Source organism: Trichosurus vulpecula, chromosome 1 (genome assembly GCF_011100635.1).
Source record: "Trichosurus vulpecula isolate mTriVul1 chromosome 1, mTriVul1.pri, whole genome shotgun sequence".
In the NCBI taxonomy this organism is placed as follows: domain Eukaryota; kingdom Metazoa; phylum Chordata; class Mammalia; order Diprotodontia; family Phalangeridae; genus Trichosurus; species Trichosurus vulpecula.
This window is the reverse complement of record NC_050573.1, coordinates 393,871,748-393,886,822: the sequence shown is the minus strand read 5'-3', so window position 1 is coordinate 393,886,822 and position 15,075 is coordinate 393,871,748. Positions and strand designations below refer to the sequence as shown.

Sequence of the window (15,075 nt, the reverse complement as noted above, 5' to 3'; positions counted from 1 at the left end):
CTTTCCAGAGGGCTGTTATAAGTACAGCGCTTGGTAAGCTTTCAAACAATATATAGGGTATCCCAGAAGACTTCATGCGGTTTTAATTTTTAAAAGTTTAAAACCACACAAAGACTTTTGGGATTCCCTGTTCTAAATGTGAGTGATGAGAGTGCTCATCAAGAAAAGCCTTTGCTGTCTCTGGCCTCTCACCTGGCTGTTTCTTCTGGACTCATTCCAATTTCTTTCTCATTGGTCAGGAATAGGAAGTATGGAAGAGCAGCTGGAGGCAGCCCTGAAATATGGCCCCTCTTTGCCTTCCACTTTTCCTGGGAGACTTCACAGGAGAGTAGAACTCCTTCTAAATGAATAGCACAGAAGTATGATCCACTTATTCAGTTGTATTTACTACATGTACTTTTAGTCATTAAAATTTTCTTTCCTAGAGACAGTTGTTTCATTTTAGCCTTTACCCCCTTCCATTGTGACATGTTTTGTTTTTCTAAAGTTAGTGTAGCTGACCCCAAAGTACTGTGTGAAGTTTGCAGGGTGTTGTTCAGCCTCCCCAGCCATCAGTGATAACTTGTCCCTGTGCTTCATCAGTTCTCCAGGGCAGCATTTCACACTTAGCCCTCTGCCAGGGCCCCATCAGCGTCAGTCACACCTACTACAGAAACAACCCTCAAATTTCATCACAGGGATGCTAAAATACACTCCACTTTGCTCGATGACCTAGCCAATTCAAGGGCAGGCAAAAATGCTCCTCCTTTAGAACTTTCCCAAGGACCTTCTAGGAAGAGAGACTCATTCCTGAAAATAAACATAGCTTCTCCTTGGCCAGACCCTGAAAAAGGACTTAAATCTTGTGTTCCAAATCCCAGGCCTGGAATTTTAGTCTATTCGAGCCCCTCCCAGCATCAGCCCTCCTCCAGAGACTCCTGGACAAAAATTTGTGAAAAGTAAGTATGCACGCTTTGGTCTTTACACCTGAAATGGCTTGTGCTTTAGGAATATAGCTGCTCACATTTTCTAGAGGGGTGTAAAAGCAGGTGGAATGTCATAAAACAGAACCAAATGAAGGAAGAACTGAAGGCTAATTTGTGGATTTCCCTGTGCATTGTTTTAGTTTACTATATTCTCAATGATATTTTTTTAAGCTTATTGGAACTCTGATCCAACTTGAAGAGGAAATTCTTGCTTAGCCTTAACTAAAGGTATTTTTTGTAATTCTCTATAGTTGAATTAGCAATGAAAACAAGAAGGAAACGTGTGAAGAAATAGAACTGTTAATAACCGCTATGCCAACCGCAGAGGCAATTATCTAGCTAATTTAGGCTTCATAAACTTTGACCTGAATTTATCTGTGTTATTTAGGCCAGGAAGTCTCCTTTTCTTGGAGTTATTTGGTAATTCCCACTTTTTGTATAGCCCTATAATGCCTATTGCAGGTAGTGGAAATTGCCAGAAGGCTGTCAGACAGTGTAAATAGGTTAATTTGAGCTTGCAAAATGTCAGTACAGAGATTATGCATTTGTGGCAAAATAGAACCAAGAGAAAAGGGTTGGTAAAATGGCAATACCATAATCTTGCTTGTTTATGAACCCATCTAAACTTTAAAACTGCTCTGATTAAGGGTGTCAGTTACAGGCATCTGGCAATCGTTTAAAAATAGATAAAAGCAAGAACAACATTGCTGGGGCTGCTGCTATAATTACTATCCATTGCCTTTTCCTTAGCTAAAGGTATGCTTCATCTTTGAAGATTAAAGAATGAATTCCTTGGATGGTGATACAGCCTTACTCCTTTGAAGGGATGTATGATGCATCTCATGAAAGTACACTGAAGCAAGGTAGGGATAACATGAAAAAAATATTTCTGCTGGAATGCTTAGGAATTGAAATCCAAGATAAAGGCATCATTCTGGGTTGACATAATCTATATGGTGGCTAAAAAGCACTTTTTCACTACGGTGAGATTCAGACATTTGGAAACAGGATGCAAGCATGCAGATTAAATTAAATTTAGGCATCAGATGACCCTTTCTGTTTGAATTATTTAAAAATTTACTCACAGCCCTTGTGAGTAAATTTTTTCGAATAGTATTATTTAACACAGGAAATGTGGTATATTTAGTGTAGGAATTATTTTTCTTAAAGTGACAAGATTAGCATTCTCATTCTGTAATTTTAAAACACTATTTTTTAATTGAATTTCATTTTTTAAAATGTCTCATACATGTACATAGGTGTATATATGCACATATAAGTATATACTTTATGACAAATGTACTAATTTTCCAATATGAGTATTTGGTCTTTCCCTTACATTTTTTTCATAAACGTAAAAAACCTTTAACATTTTTCCAATAAAAATCCCGCAGATGTGTGAGATAATGAACAAAGCAAATGGGAAATTAGAATATAAAATTTGGCTTATTTTAGTTGTTAGGAAAATTAAGTAATTTTAATAATATATGTACAAAAGTATAATTAAAATATTGTATTTAAATGCTGTGCCTAAGAATATAACAAAGTTATTTTGATAGGAAAAACAAATAGTAGTCTTTTTATGTTCAAAATTTTAAAAATATAGATGAGAATTTTTTAAAAGTATAAACTTAGATGATAGATAAGCATAAGTTATCATAGAATCCTAAGACTGAAATGTTATATCGAATCTGTACTGAATGTATACATACATCATGAGGTAAATAATTAGAATTTAAAATCTACCTATGTTCATTAAAGCATTGGTTTAACCTTTCTTATACAAACAAAAGAGGCTAGATCTGAATTATATCATCTTCTCTGGGTAAAAAGAAAAGTTAATTAAATCTGTCACCCCAAAGGTGACATTTGGGTGAGGATAAAAGGATAGAGAAATAGGTGTGATATAACTGGGAGTATTCTACAGACCACCAAACTGGCTGGATGATATGAACAATGCTTTCTGAAAAAGGGTAGCAAAATTGAGCTAAGGGATAGGACTAAATTATCTTTAAGGATTCTCTCACTTATAACATTCTATTATTCTAGTAGTGATGAAAGATTTTAAGTATATGTTGAAATTCTCGTTTGTACAAAGCAGACCATCTGAAAAATATGTTAGATGCTTTACTGATGACTTCATGCCTTGGAGAGTAGAGGAAACACGAATAGTTGCCACTATGAACTCAGTTCTAACAAAAAAAATGGATTGGTGAAGTGAAAGGTGACAAATACCTGGAAGCAAAGCAAGCATTTCACCTTAGAGTTTATAAGAGCAAAATAAAAGAATGCTGGACATGATACATAATCAGACATATATATGAAAATAGGTACGAGAAAGGTAAAAGAAAGGAAAAGAATGGTTCCATAGCCAGAGGAAAGGTAGCTCTAAAGGATGGAGAGGGTCTAACAAATGAAAATTTGACAATACAATTGTAACCCATAGCTCAAAGACCATTTGTGTGACTTTCTTGCTGGTGGAGGCTGATTACTGAATGCTCCTTCTTGTGAGAGGGCAGAATTGATAAGAATCTGAGAGAAGACAGGTCTTGGTCTTCTGACCTCCAGCATCAAGAGAGAAGATAGATTGTGGTTCCACATTCTCTTCAGAAAGAGGTCCCTGAAGGGAAAGAAAGACTCTGGGAAGAAAGGAGCCTAACACATAGCATGTGGGAAAGAAGTACGGAGTAATTAAACTCCACTAGTGAGGAAAGCCTTCTTTAAGGGGGATTTGAGCAGCATGTTCCACAATGACAAATGATCCTGAGAAGGAAGAAAAGGGAGCTGCAACTAAGAGATTAGTGTGGCTGCTGCACAGGTGTCAGATTTTGAAAGGAAGCATACAAGGTATGGAAGAAAAGGCATGTGATCAAGGATGACTAGAGAAGTGGCATGAACCTGTAAGAAGAGTATCAGGATGGTTAAAACTGAAAAAGAATAGAAGGTTGCAATATATATGAATGATAAAAGAATTTTTTTAGGTTTATTTGGAAAGGGAAAAAAGAACAAGGAAAGGATGGGTTCACTGCTTGGGGCAGATGATTTAAAGTTAACATATGACAAACAGAAGGCAAGAGTATTAGCTTCTACTCTTCTGCCATCTTCTCCACCAATCTTCAAACTGGAAAAGAGAGAACAAAAATTATGATAAATAAGGAAATGAAGGCTGAGCTAGGTGAAGAGATTGGTATAATAGCACCTGGCAACTTTTAAAGAGCTTACAGAAATGATTAAAAACAAAACAATGTAAACAATATTAACAAATGATCCATTGTTGATATACTGAAAAATAATGGAAAAAGTATGGTACAGTGCAACAAATACTAGATTTAATGTCAGAGGACCTGGGTTAGAGTCCTGGCTCCATTACTTATTATATTGGTTGGTGGGATACAAAGATACAAAGGAAACAGTCCTTGCCTTCAAGGAACTTACATCCAATGGGGAGAGAAAAACACACACACACACACACACACACACACACACACACACACACACACTCATACATACACACAAGTAAGTTTGGTACAAGGAGAGATGTAATGGAGAAGGGGAAGGGAGATCAGGGAAGTCTTCACAAAGGAGCTCAGCTCTGTAATCTTTGAGGGAATACAGATTCTGAGATGCAGGAGAAAGGCATTCGAGGTATAGGGAACAGCTTGAATAGCTTCACAGAGATGGGAGGTGGGTTGCTAGGTGCCATGGTGGATAAAGCCCTAGATTTAGAGCCTCAGACACTTACTCACTTTGGCAGGTGATTTAACCTGGTTTAGCCAGTTTGCTCATTTGTTATAGTACCTACCTCATAGAGTTGTGGTGAGAATCAGATGAGAAAATACATCTAAAAAACTTTGAAAACCTTAAAGTGCTTCATGAATGTTAGCTATTACTGTTACAACTCTTATTGTTGAACAGCTAGTAGGTGTAACAATGATGTTACTTGCAGCTACTGTGGCTGTGTAAGGCCAATAACACCAGCACACAGGAGGGCTGCTAGCACAGGTTCTTTGACCTGCTTTTCCAAGGAAAACAACTTTAAGGGGTTTACCATCTCACTTTAATCAAACATACATATATCATTCACTTAGTTCAGCTAGCACCCTGAACTTCAGAGCAAATACAAACAGAAATTACAAATAGAAAAAACATAAATAAAGCAAATAACACAAATCAACAGACAGACTTTGTCTGATCAAGACATCCCATATAGTTACCAAAAAGAAAAGCACCAACACCTGGGTTTTCCAAACTGGGGGGGTCCTTAACAACGGCTACCCAGAGTCTCCTCTGGTCACATCACACAACACTCTTCCAGTGAGTGAGACCCCCAAACAAAACGATAACCTCAGAGTATATATACCCTTCTTAGGTCCCAAAGGCTTCACACCTAATCAGCAAAAGGGTGTGGGCCTGGGGCTTCACACCTAGTTAACAAAAAACGTGTGGGCCTGGGACTTTGCACCTAGCAACACTTAATCAAAGGCACTTGATTGCCTTATTGCTGAAAAGCACTCCTAAACAAAGAACAGCAAAAAGTCCACTTTTCCTTGCCATTACATTTGAAAGGCAAGACTCATTAAAGGCACTTGATGACCTTAGCATTCTAAAAGAGTAAACAAAAAAAATCCCACCCTAATTACCATAACAGTAGGGAAGGTAGAATTCATGAAGAAAACTTCTATTTAAAAAAAAAAAAGGCCAGGTAAGCAGGAGCTAGATTGTAGAGATGAAGCCTGGTCTCACTCAGCTTTCTTTTATATACACATTTGAAAAGCACAGAGTCTACATCTTTATCTAAGTAATAAAAAAAATCTAAAAATGTCACTCCTTTTTTTGGACCTGTGGATCAAGAGAAGGTTGCAGACATAGTATACCTTGGTTTCAACCAAGTGTTTGGTGCCATATCTCTTAATATCTTTTTGTACAAGGTGGAAAAATGTGGCTAGATGATAGTAGTTCTGTAGATTGATTTGCAATTGAATATTGTCACTGAAGTATGGGTTTATGGATGGATCAATCTGGAAGAATGGTTTCTAATAGCATGTCACTGAGTTTTATTGTTGACCTCTAAGCTTCAAGATTGAGTAACCCCACACAGAGAATAGAATAAAAAAGGGCTGGATAGGGTCAACTGGGACTATATCCAAAAGTTATTCACCTTGATAAGGCAAGTTATTCTGAAGGGTGGATCCAAGAAACTGCTGGAGAGGAGAGACCTCTCCCTTCTTGGGGAATTTATCAAAGGCACAGCCTCAGGGAGATAGGATAACCAACCCTGATAATCATGAGTGTGTAGCTGAAGCTGTTATTTTAAGTCTATTCTCCTATTTTACAATACCAGCTACCTACAGATGGTACTGAAGGTGGAAAATCCAAATATGATGACAACAGTCTTGGACTTTCTTTGCAGTAATATGTGTACCCAATCAGAGGTAATTGTACAAGTGGGGGCATAGGAAAGCAGGATGTGTCTCTAAGAACCTTAATATTGGCTATAGTGGTTGTGGACTTAACTAGCATTATAAACCCATATCCTAAATAAACATAAATATAAGTGCTGGAGTCAGGAAGACCTGACTTCAAACCCAGTCTCAAACACTTGCTAGCTGTGCGATGCTGGGCAAATCACTTAATCCTGTTTGCTTCAGTTTTCTCATCTGTAAAATGGAGATGATAATAATAGCACCTAATTCCCAGGGCCATTGGTGAGCATCAAAATGAGATTATATTTTTAAAGTGCTGTTCAAACCCTAAAGTGATATACAAATGCTAGTGATGATGATGATGTTGTCTTATGCCTACTCCAATGTAGCATCATCACCCTTCTATCAGATTGATGATGAACGCAATCCCCAATCTCTGCTTTCTTATAAGGGTATCAGTCTGGTTATTCAGTCTGGCAGATGGAGTATGAGATCTCTGATGGGCACTAACCTAACCCACAAACGACTAAATGCTATAAAAGAATCAGCAAACCTCTTTTTCCATTGATCATGACCTTAAGGTAGAGGGCTTTTAATTATGCAGATCATCCAGTTCTGTTCTCCTCTGCCTGCAAGTTACTTATCCAAACCCATAGCCACCAGAATTAAGTAAAAATAAAATTTATCCTCTTCTTCCCTCAAGGCTCTCTCATAGGCTAACTATGCAGCAGGACCCCATCCCTTAGGAAGGAAGTTCTTAACCTGTAGTCTATGAACTTGTTTTAAAAAATATTTTGATTACATTCTTATTATATGGTTTGCTTTGTAATCCTATGTATTTTATTTTATGGATTGAAAAACATTATTCTGAGGAGACCTTAGGTTTTGTTAGACTGCCAAAGGGATACATGACCAAAAAACGTTAAGAACCCCTGCCTTAGGTTATCTCCAGCACTGAGTTTATAGATGCTGAAGCCCAGGTGTATATACCTTTCTCATAAAAGGTACACTTGTCAGTAAACCAGGCAAAACAACCTTCAAGAGCTGGGCCCCCAAATATAAGGACTCATTGGGTAAGCTAAACAGGGGCTGGAACTGAAGGTCTCAGCCTTGGGCACCACCTATTCATGAAGGACACTGGTACCTGAAGGGCCTATGTGATTATGATCTTGGATGTACCATTTTCATTTAACAATGGAAGCTTCTTATGTTCTACACATCTTGCTAAGGGACCTAACTTGTATTTCTCAACTCATGATGGGTATTTCTGAACCTAGGGTAATAACACACATCATCTGTTCAGGACCTAATAACATGAAAGCAATTGTTTCTCAAACATAATATAATAGGCAGCCGCTTCAGGAAGTTAATGGTTACAAAAGCCCAAATGGTCACTTAATCTGGATGCTCATCTTGGTCCCTGTGCATAGACACTCCAGAAACATAGGTCCCAAAAGGATCATAAGGCCCCAATGGGAGAAATTGATTTTGAGCCTTCTTTAAATCCTCCAAATTCTGTTCTAGTTTCCACTCAAAAGAGAAAGATTTTTAATAAATAGGGGCAATTAAAAAAACCCAGATGTGGAATATCTGGGAATATTTGGGAAAACCCAAAGAGTTCAGTAAAGCTTTGAGTTTCCTTTTTAGTTCATAGGAGAACAAGTATCAATAGTTCATTTCTGCTTACATCTAGAATCATCTAGATTCTTCCCTTCCAATGTATCCCCAGAATGTTGTTAACTGAATGGTCTAAATACCGAATTTTTCTTTGGGTTAATCTCCTACCCTTTGTCTCTCATACGAACCACCATCAGATCTAAGGCTTTTGCAACTGTGGCTTCATTTGGTCCAGTCAGAATTACATCATCAATATAATGGTGAACATCAATGATCTCAGAAAGTAAGACCCCTTTCAGGTCCCTACCCTGAGAAGAACTGTGGCAATATGAAGGAGAGTTCAAATAAGAATGGGGAATAATGCTGAGGGTGTGCTCAACTCCTTCTCAAGTAGAGACAAACTGATCTCAGCCACATGGATGGAGAAAAAGGCATCATTGACAAGATCAGTAACCCCATGCCACTCACCTGGGACCTGAGTAATCTGGTACCATGCTGATGAGATCAGGAATGGCTGTAGCAATCAGCATGATGACTGGAAGGTTCAACTCCACCCACAATTTAGGCACTAATTACTAGCAACACCTGCTGTTTTCACTGGCCACACAGGGTTATTAAAAGGGGAATTTTTGTAGCAGAATATTCCATTCTCCTTCATCTCCACTACTAGGGAGGAAATATCTTTCACCATCATCCCGCAAACTGATGTCATTTAATATTTACTACAGTAGATGGTTCAGATAACTTTAAAGGCTTCCATTTAGACCTACCCAAAATATCTGGCATAAAAACTACTGTAAATACCCAAATCAGTACTGACTTCCAAGAACTCATAATGTCTCCACCCACAAGACACTCCTTTTTATTCAGTCCCATAACAGAGGTTCAAACAGAGGGTCTTCCATTCACTTCTTCCTGAACAAGCATACTCCTTCCCTCAGTAGTTTGTCATCCAAACCTCCAATAGAAACTGGAGTAACCCTGTGAAACTGCTGAAGGTATTCTGTAAAAATAGCAGCCTGGCTGCTTTAGATATTTGGTGTCTCCTCCCCTCCAAGATGCAGTAACTCAGATATGTGATCTCCAGTCCCAGCAATCCATATAGTCGGGGAAGAGGAGGAGGAATGGGGTGAGCAGCAATCCTTGCCCCAGGGGTATTCATTTCAACAATCTCTAAAATCCAGACACAAAGACTTGCTTGGAAGGACTGATAAAGTAGGATAGAAACTTTGAGGGATGTCTTAAATTTTGGTGGGGCAGAAAGACCCATACTAACCTAGTCCTGGATGTTCTGATACAATTTTACTAACACCCTTGTAGGCATCAATTTCCTTGTCCATCCTTTGTTTGAAAAGCTATATCCATGATTCTCTATAGGAAAGAATACTATCGCTGCTACCCAAATAACATGGCAATGAGCATCTTGAATAACTTAATCAACAAACATTTATCGCTTGCCTACTATGTGCCAGGTAAAATGGACAGATGAGAACAATTTGTTTCAGTGGCCATGAAGGCGGCTGAAACAGCTGCTATGGAGCACTTAGAGCGTGGTCAGACATTGAAGACACCAACGCCATCCATTGCATCCCAGGCCATTGCCAGTTGAACTGATTTTTGTCTTGCCACTGGACTTTGATGACTCTGGAAGAGAGAACGAAGTTGATGACTTTGTACAACTCTGCCTCACTTAAATCTAATTCACCAGCAAGTCAAGACATTACTCTGTGATGTCATTGGTCCTCTTTGAAAATGAAGGACCAACAATAACAACAATGTACCAGGCACTGGACTCCCTTGGACTAGGCCAGTCTCTCTCATCTGGTTATAAAATGATGGCTAAAATAAAGAAAGGAGTCAATGTTCTCCCCACATCCATTTTCTTTGGCCACCCTACTTATTTACTGCTTATGGGCCCTGGCTGTGGAACAATCAATCAACAAGCATTTATTATTCACCTGTGTCAGATATTGGGGATGCAAAGATAAAAATGAAACAGTTTCTGCCCTCAAGAAGATTACGTTCTATTGGGTGAGGCAACAGACATAAATAAATATATTCAAAGTGAATACAAGGGAATACAGCGGCTGGGAAGATCAGGAAAGACTTTATATAGAAGGTGGCACTTGAGAAGAATTTTGAAGAAAACAAGAGATTCTAAGAGATGGAGGGGAGATGGTTGTATATGGAGCACAGCTGATACAAAGATCCCAAGACTGGAGAAGAGGCATGTGTAAAGCTGTATTCTACCTCAGATCCTCCTCCTTCTCCTCCTTTGTCTCAAATTCCACAAAGTTTATTCCTTTAATTTAGGGTTTTGGTACCTCCTAAATACAAATTTCCTATCAAGAAGGCAGCCTTTTAGACTTCATTAAGGCAAATATACTTAACTTCACTGGATCTTGTGATTTCATGAAAGAAGATTCTCTCTCCACTGGGGCCCCTGGTGGAACCTCTTCACATGCCCTCACCCTTGTCCTTCTTGTCCATGAGTTGGGATCAGTTCTTCATGGAGGGTCTACCCCTCTGTAACCTTCTGCTGGAGTGTTTCCTCTGTTACTTTTATAAGAAGTGGTTCACTTCCTCCAAAAGTTCACTGGACCTTAAACAAAGTTCTCACACTGAATGTCAGCTGTTAGCAATTGTAATAGCTAGAATTTATCTAGCATGTTAAGGATTGCTAAGCACTTTACAAATTTCTCATTTTGACCTCACAACACCCCTGGGAGGTAGGTGCTATTTTTATGCCCATTTTACAGATAAGGAAACTGAAGCAGGCATACGTTAAGTAACTTGCCTAGAGTCCCACAGCTGATAAGTATGACCCTGGGAACTTAGGTCTTCCCAACTCCAGGTCCATCACTTTATCCACCATGTCACCTAGCTGCCTAATAAAAATAACTTATTATTGTTGTTATATATACACAAACATAAATATATCATATATGCATACATAATTTATATAGTACTTTTAAGGTTTACAATGCATTTTACAAATATTGATCCTCACAATAACCCTGGGAGGTAGGTACTATTATTATCTTTATTTTACAGGGGAGGAACTTAAGCCAAATAGAGGTTAAGTGACTTGCCCAGAATCACACAGCCAATAAGTGTGTGAAGCAGGATTCAAACTCAAGTTCTTCCTGACTCCAGATCCAGCACTCTGTCCTCTGTGCCACCCAGCTGCTAGAGTTCTTAGTATCCTTAAGCCTCTTCTCCCACATTTCACCACCCTCTCATGGAAGAGGAAGGAGGTTCCCTGGTTTGGGGTCGTTTCGTATTTTAGCTATTCTGTGGATCACCCAAGGCCAAAGAATTTGTGATGTTCTAGTTAGAATTCTTTTCATACTTTGCCAGGTTGATCTTTGGGGAGCAGACAAAGACAAAATTATGAGACCGTAATTGAAGCCTTTTTAACTGTTGGCACTGACTTCGGGAATTCAAGGTCGCGTCCATGCCACTGAGGCACCAGAGGAAGACGTTTCCGAGGAGAAATCATGTACATTTTAGCATGAATAAGGGTTTGTAAAGAAGGTTTTTGACTGGAGGAAGGGAAAGTGCAAGAGCGATTGAACAAGAAGTTGGGAAATGTCGCCATAAAGGACATGAGATGAAGAAGGAAGTGTGGGGTTGAGGGAAACTAAAGATTAAATTTGTCTCTAATAGTCAGCAACCTGCGGCCACAAAAATACCACTTTAAAATAATGATAATAATAGCTAACAATGACATAGTTTTAGGATTTGCAAAGCATTTACATAGATTATCTCATTCAATCCCATCAACCACTCCATGAAGTATTCTCATTTTTAGGATTAGGAAACTGAGGTTGAGGGAGCTTTGGGAAAATTTAGTTGTACATTAGATTTTTGTAGTAGCACACTCTTGCTTGCCTTTCTTCTCCTAGTCCTTAAAAGGGAAAGGAGCAGGACAGCCAGGACAATCAGTGTCCAGTCTTTCCATGTCTTGGACTAGAAATCAGGATGCCCAAGTCTGAGTACTCGTTATTTCTTTAAGTGGTTATTATATCAGGTAAATAACTATGTATTTAGAGTTTAGTTTTCTCATATATTAAATAGTGGTTGTCCCAGGAGAGGCCTTCCAGCCCTCACATTCTATGGTTTTAACCCTTTCTTTGTTCCGGTCCCTAATATGTTCCCTCAGAATAGCCCTAAACCAGCCTGTCCCACTACAGACTTGAGGAATGTTGCCTTCCCTAATTCTCATTAGAAGGGGCATGTATTTAAAGGCCTAGAGATTTAGAACTGGAAGGTTGCTTAGAAATCCTTGAGTACAACCCCCTCATTTTGCAAATGGTAAAACCAAATCTATAGAGGTGGAGCAACCTACCAGGGCCACAAAATTAGTAATTTTGTGAGGCAATATTTGAACTCAGATCTTCTTGACTCCAAATCCAATCATATATCAATTACACAATGCTGCTGCTCAGAAAATTTAACAACAAATAATCAAACTTTAGGATGATTCTGCATAAGCAGGACCTTGCCTGCCTATGGTGAGGAATTATCTCTACTGCCACATTAACAATCAGCTCCTAAGTATGTGTTCTTTTTCTGTGTGTTGTCTGGGACCTGTTCCCTGTCACCTGAGGGTGACACATGGCCTTCCTCCCAGAAGCACTTCTCCTTGCTGACAGCAACCACACTATCCATTTGGCTCATGGCCACAGGGCAGGGAACCCCATTTAGGTGGATTTACCATCTAATATTAGCTAATACCCTACCACTGTTCCCTTCCATTCATCCCAATAACTTCAGGTTGACTGTACATGTTGGATTTACTCTGCAGCAGAGTTAAATTCAGATTAAAATAGCTACAGTTAATAAACCTCTTAGCATTTATCTGCAATGATTCTTAGCCTCAGAGAAAGCCTCAAATAACCCTCCTTAGCTATCACCCTTCTTCCCCGGGTACAGTCAGTGCCCTGTGGTTGCAATGTGTGCTAACTGAGATGATGAGAGGAGTCAAATGAAGTTCTTTTCTCAGGATGATAGCACATGAGCAACTGAGAGAAGGGACATAAGTGATCCAGGTCGACACGGTCCTGATAACTTTGTTTGTTCTGTCATTCTCTTACCTTGATTCTGGGGAGAGGGAGAGATGAGAGCTCTCTCTGTAATAACAATGGCAGTGTGGGAATTACAAAACAATAGGGCATTCTTTTCACAAGTTGGTAGGAATACCATTAAAGTTAGCCACATGTTTAAAAGAAATATCAAGATTATGATAACTCAAATGAAAGGAAGGTTACTCACTCAAAGGTGTAAGGTCTCTTTAAATGTGATGATTGGGATTTCATTGTTACCTTTTCTACAATCACTTTCAAAGTAATTGGTTTATTCCTGAAAAAAAATTTGGTATACTATTGAAGGGTAAAATATACTTTGTTTTATTGGTGATTATTGTTTCATATGATTTATTTCATGCTATTTCCCCTGCACCTCAGTTTCCTCAATTTCTGTGTTCTAGCCAAATCAGACTCCTCCAACCTCAAGTACTTAGCTCCTGCTTCCTGGCATTTATTAAACCAACTATGCCCCTTCCCCACCACCCGCCAGGCCTCCTCATCTCAAACTCTCAGAATCTTTACCTCCCTTCAAAGCTCACTCAGGTACCAAAATTACTCCAATAGTTTGTACTCTCACCCTCAAAGAATCACAGTTAAATGAAACCTCAGAGGTCACATAATCTCTCCTGTTTCTGAAGGAAAGATATGTTGTATGAGGCAGTCATCTGCAAAGTATTAACCTCTAATTGTTAATTGTTTGTAATTAGACCCTGTAGGGCCAAGCAGAACAAAATCAATCCTTCTGCCATAGGACAGCCCTTCAACTATTTGAAAATAGCCATCTGCCTGTATGTATTCCCAGAGCTTAGCACAGTGCCTGGCATGCTATAAGCACCTAACAAATGATATTCATTTATTCATTCATCATGTTCTTCTAAAGTCTCTGGTTCTCCAAGCTAACCGTCCCCATTTCCTTCCATTCATTCTGATGTGGCATGAATGTGAAGCCCTTCTCCCTCCTGGTTGTCTTTCTCTAAATGTTTTTCAGTTTATCAATGACTTAGATCTGAACACAGTTACTCTAGATATCCTCTGACCAGGACAGGGCAGTGCAGAGGAGGAAAGATGTGGAAGAGTAGCTAGATAAGGTAGAAAGTTGAAAGAATGATTTTTTTTTTTTACAAAGGATAAACGAATATTGGGGATGCATGAGAGGAAAAGATGACCAAAGCAAAATTGATAGATTCAATTCAATGCAACCAATACATTGCTATGAACAAGGCACTGTGCTAGGCACTTACATGATAAAGATAATAATGCTTCACATTTACATATAGTGCCTTATATATATTTTATCACGTTTGGCTCTCACAATAACCATCTTAGGTATGAGTGGAACGAGTGAAGACCTCTCATAAAAAGGACAAATTGAATAAATAGGAATAAGTAAGATAGTAAGGCCTCTCATGAAATCTAAACTTCAGCTTTCTACTTAAGTTTTCTGTAAGACAAGTTAGTGACCATGGGAAGACAAGTTAGTAACCGTAGGATCCCCTGAGAATAAAAATAGGACACAGGATGCTCACATCCTGAGTATTTACCTAAGGGCGAGAGGCCCGAAAGAAAGAAGGCTAGAGGTGAATAAGTCAGAAACCATAAAATCCTCTGAGAATAAGGATAGGACACAGGATGCTCACCTCCTGTGTATTGACCCCAGGATAAGGGACCCTCGGCTCAGAAGAGGAATGGATGAAAAGCCGAAAAGCCAGGTGCAATGTAGACATGCAAGGCCGGTTAGGTATAAGAATGATGGGAGACAAATGTAAGGGTGCTGAGGGATATCTGTCACAGATGTAAGGGTGATGGGAGGCATCCTTTGCAGAAGCAAGGGTGGTAGGAAAGGCTAGTTTGCCACAGATGTGAAGATGGCTTCTGCTTGTCACAGATAACCAAACCATTTGTTCTTTGTCATTGTCACTGAGGTAGATTTATCACTTAAGATGTAAGAATGGTGCACAGAACGGACCGCAGCCTCAGGTG

General features: G+C 39.1%; 1 protein-coding gene across 3 annotated transcripts in view; it reads left to right on the top strand.

Annotated features, from left to right (window-relative positions):
• The first annotated feature begins 735 nt into the window (after positions 1-735).
• The window catches only part of ALPK2 (alpha kinase 2), a 177,581-nt gene continuing 163,241 nt past the window's right edge, over positions 736-15,075 (top strand). For all 3 annotated transcript variants that reach the window (XM_036741840.1, XM_036741841.1, XM_036741842.1), the window contains exons 1-2: positions 736-938; positions 1,716-1,828. The gene's annotated coding sequence lies outside the window, so the exon portion shown is untranslated. The remainder of the gene's footprint in view (positions 939-1,715; positions 1,829-15,075) is intronic.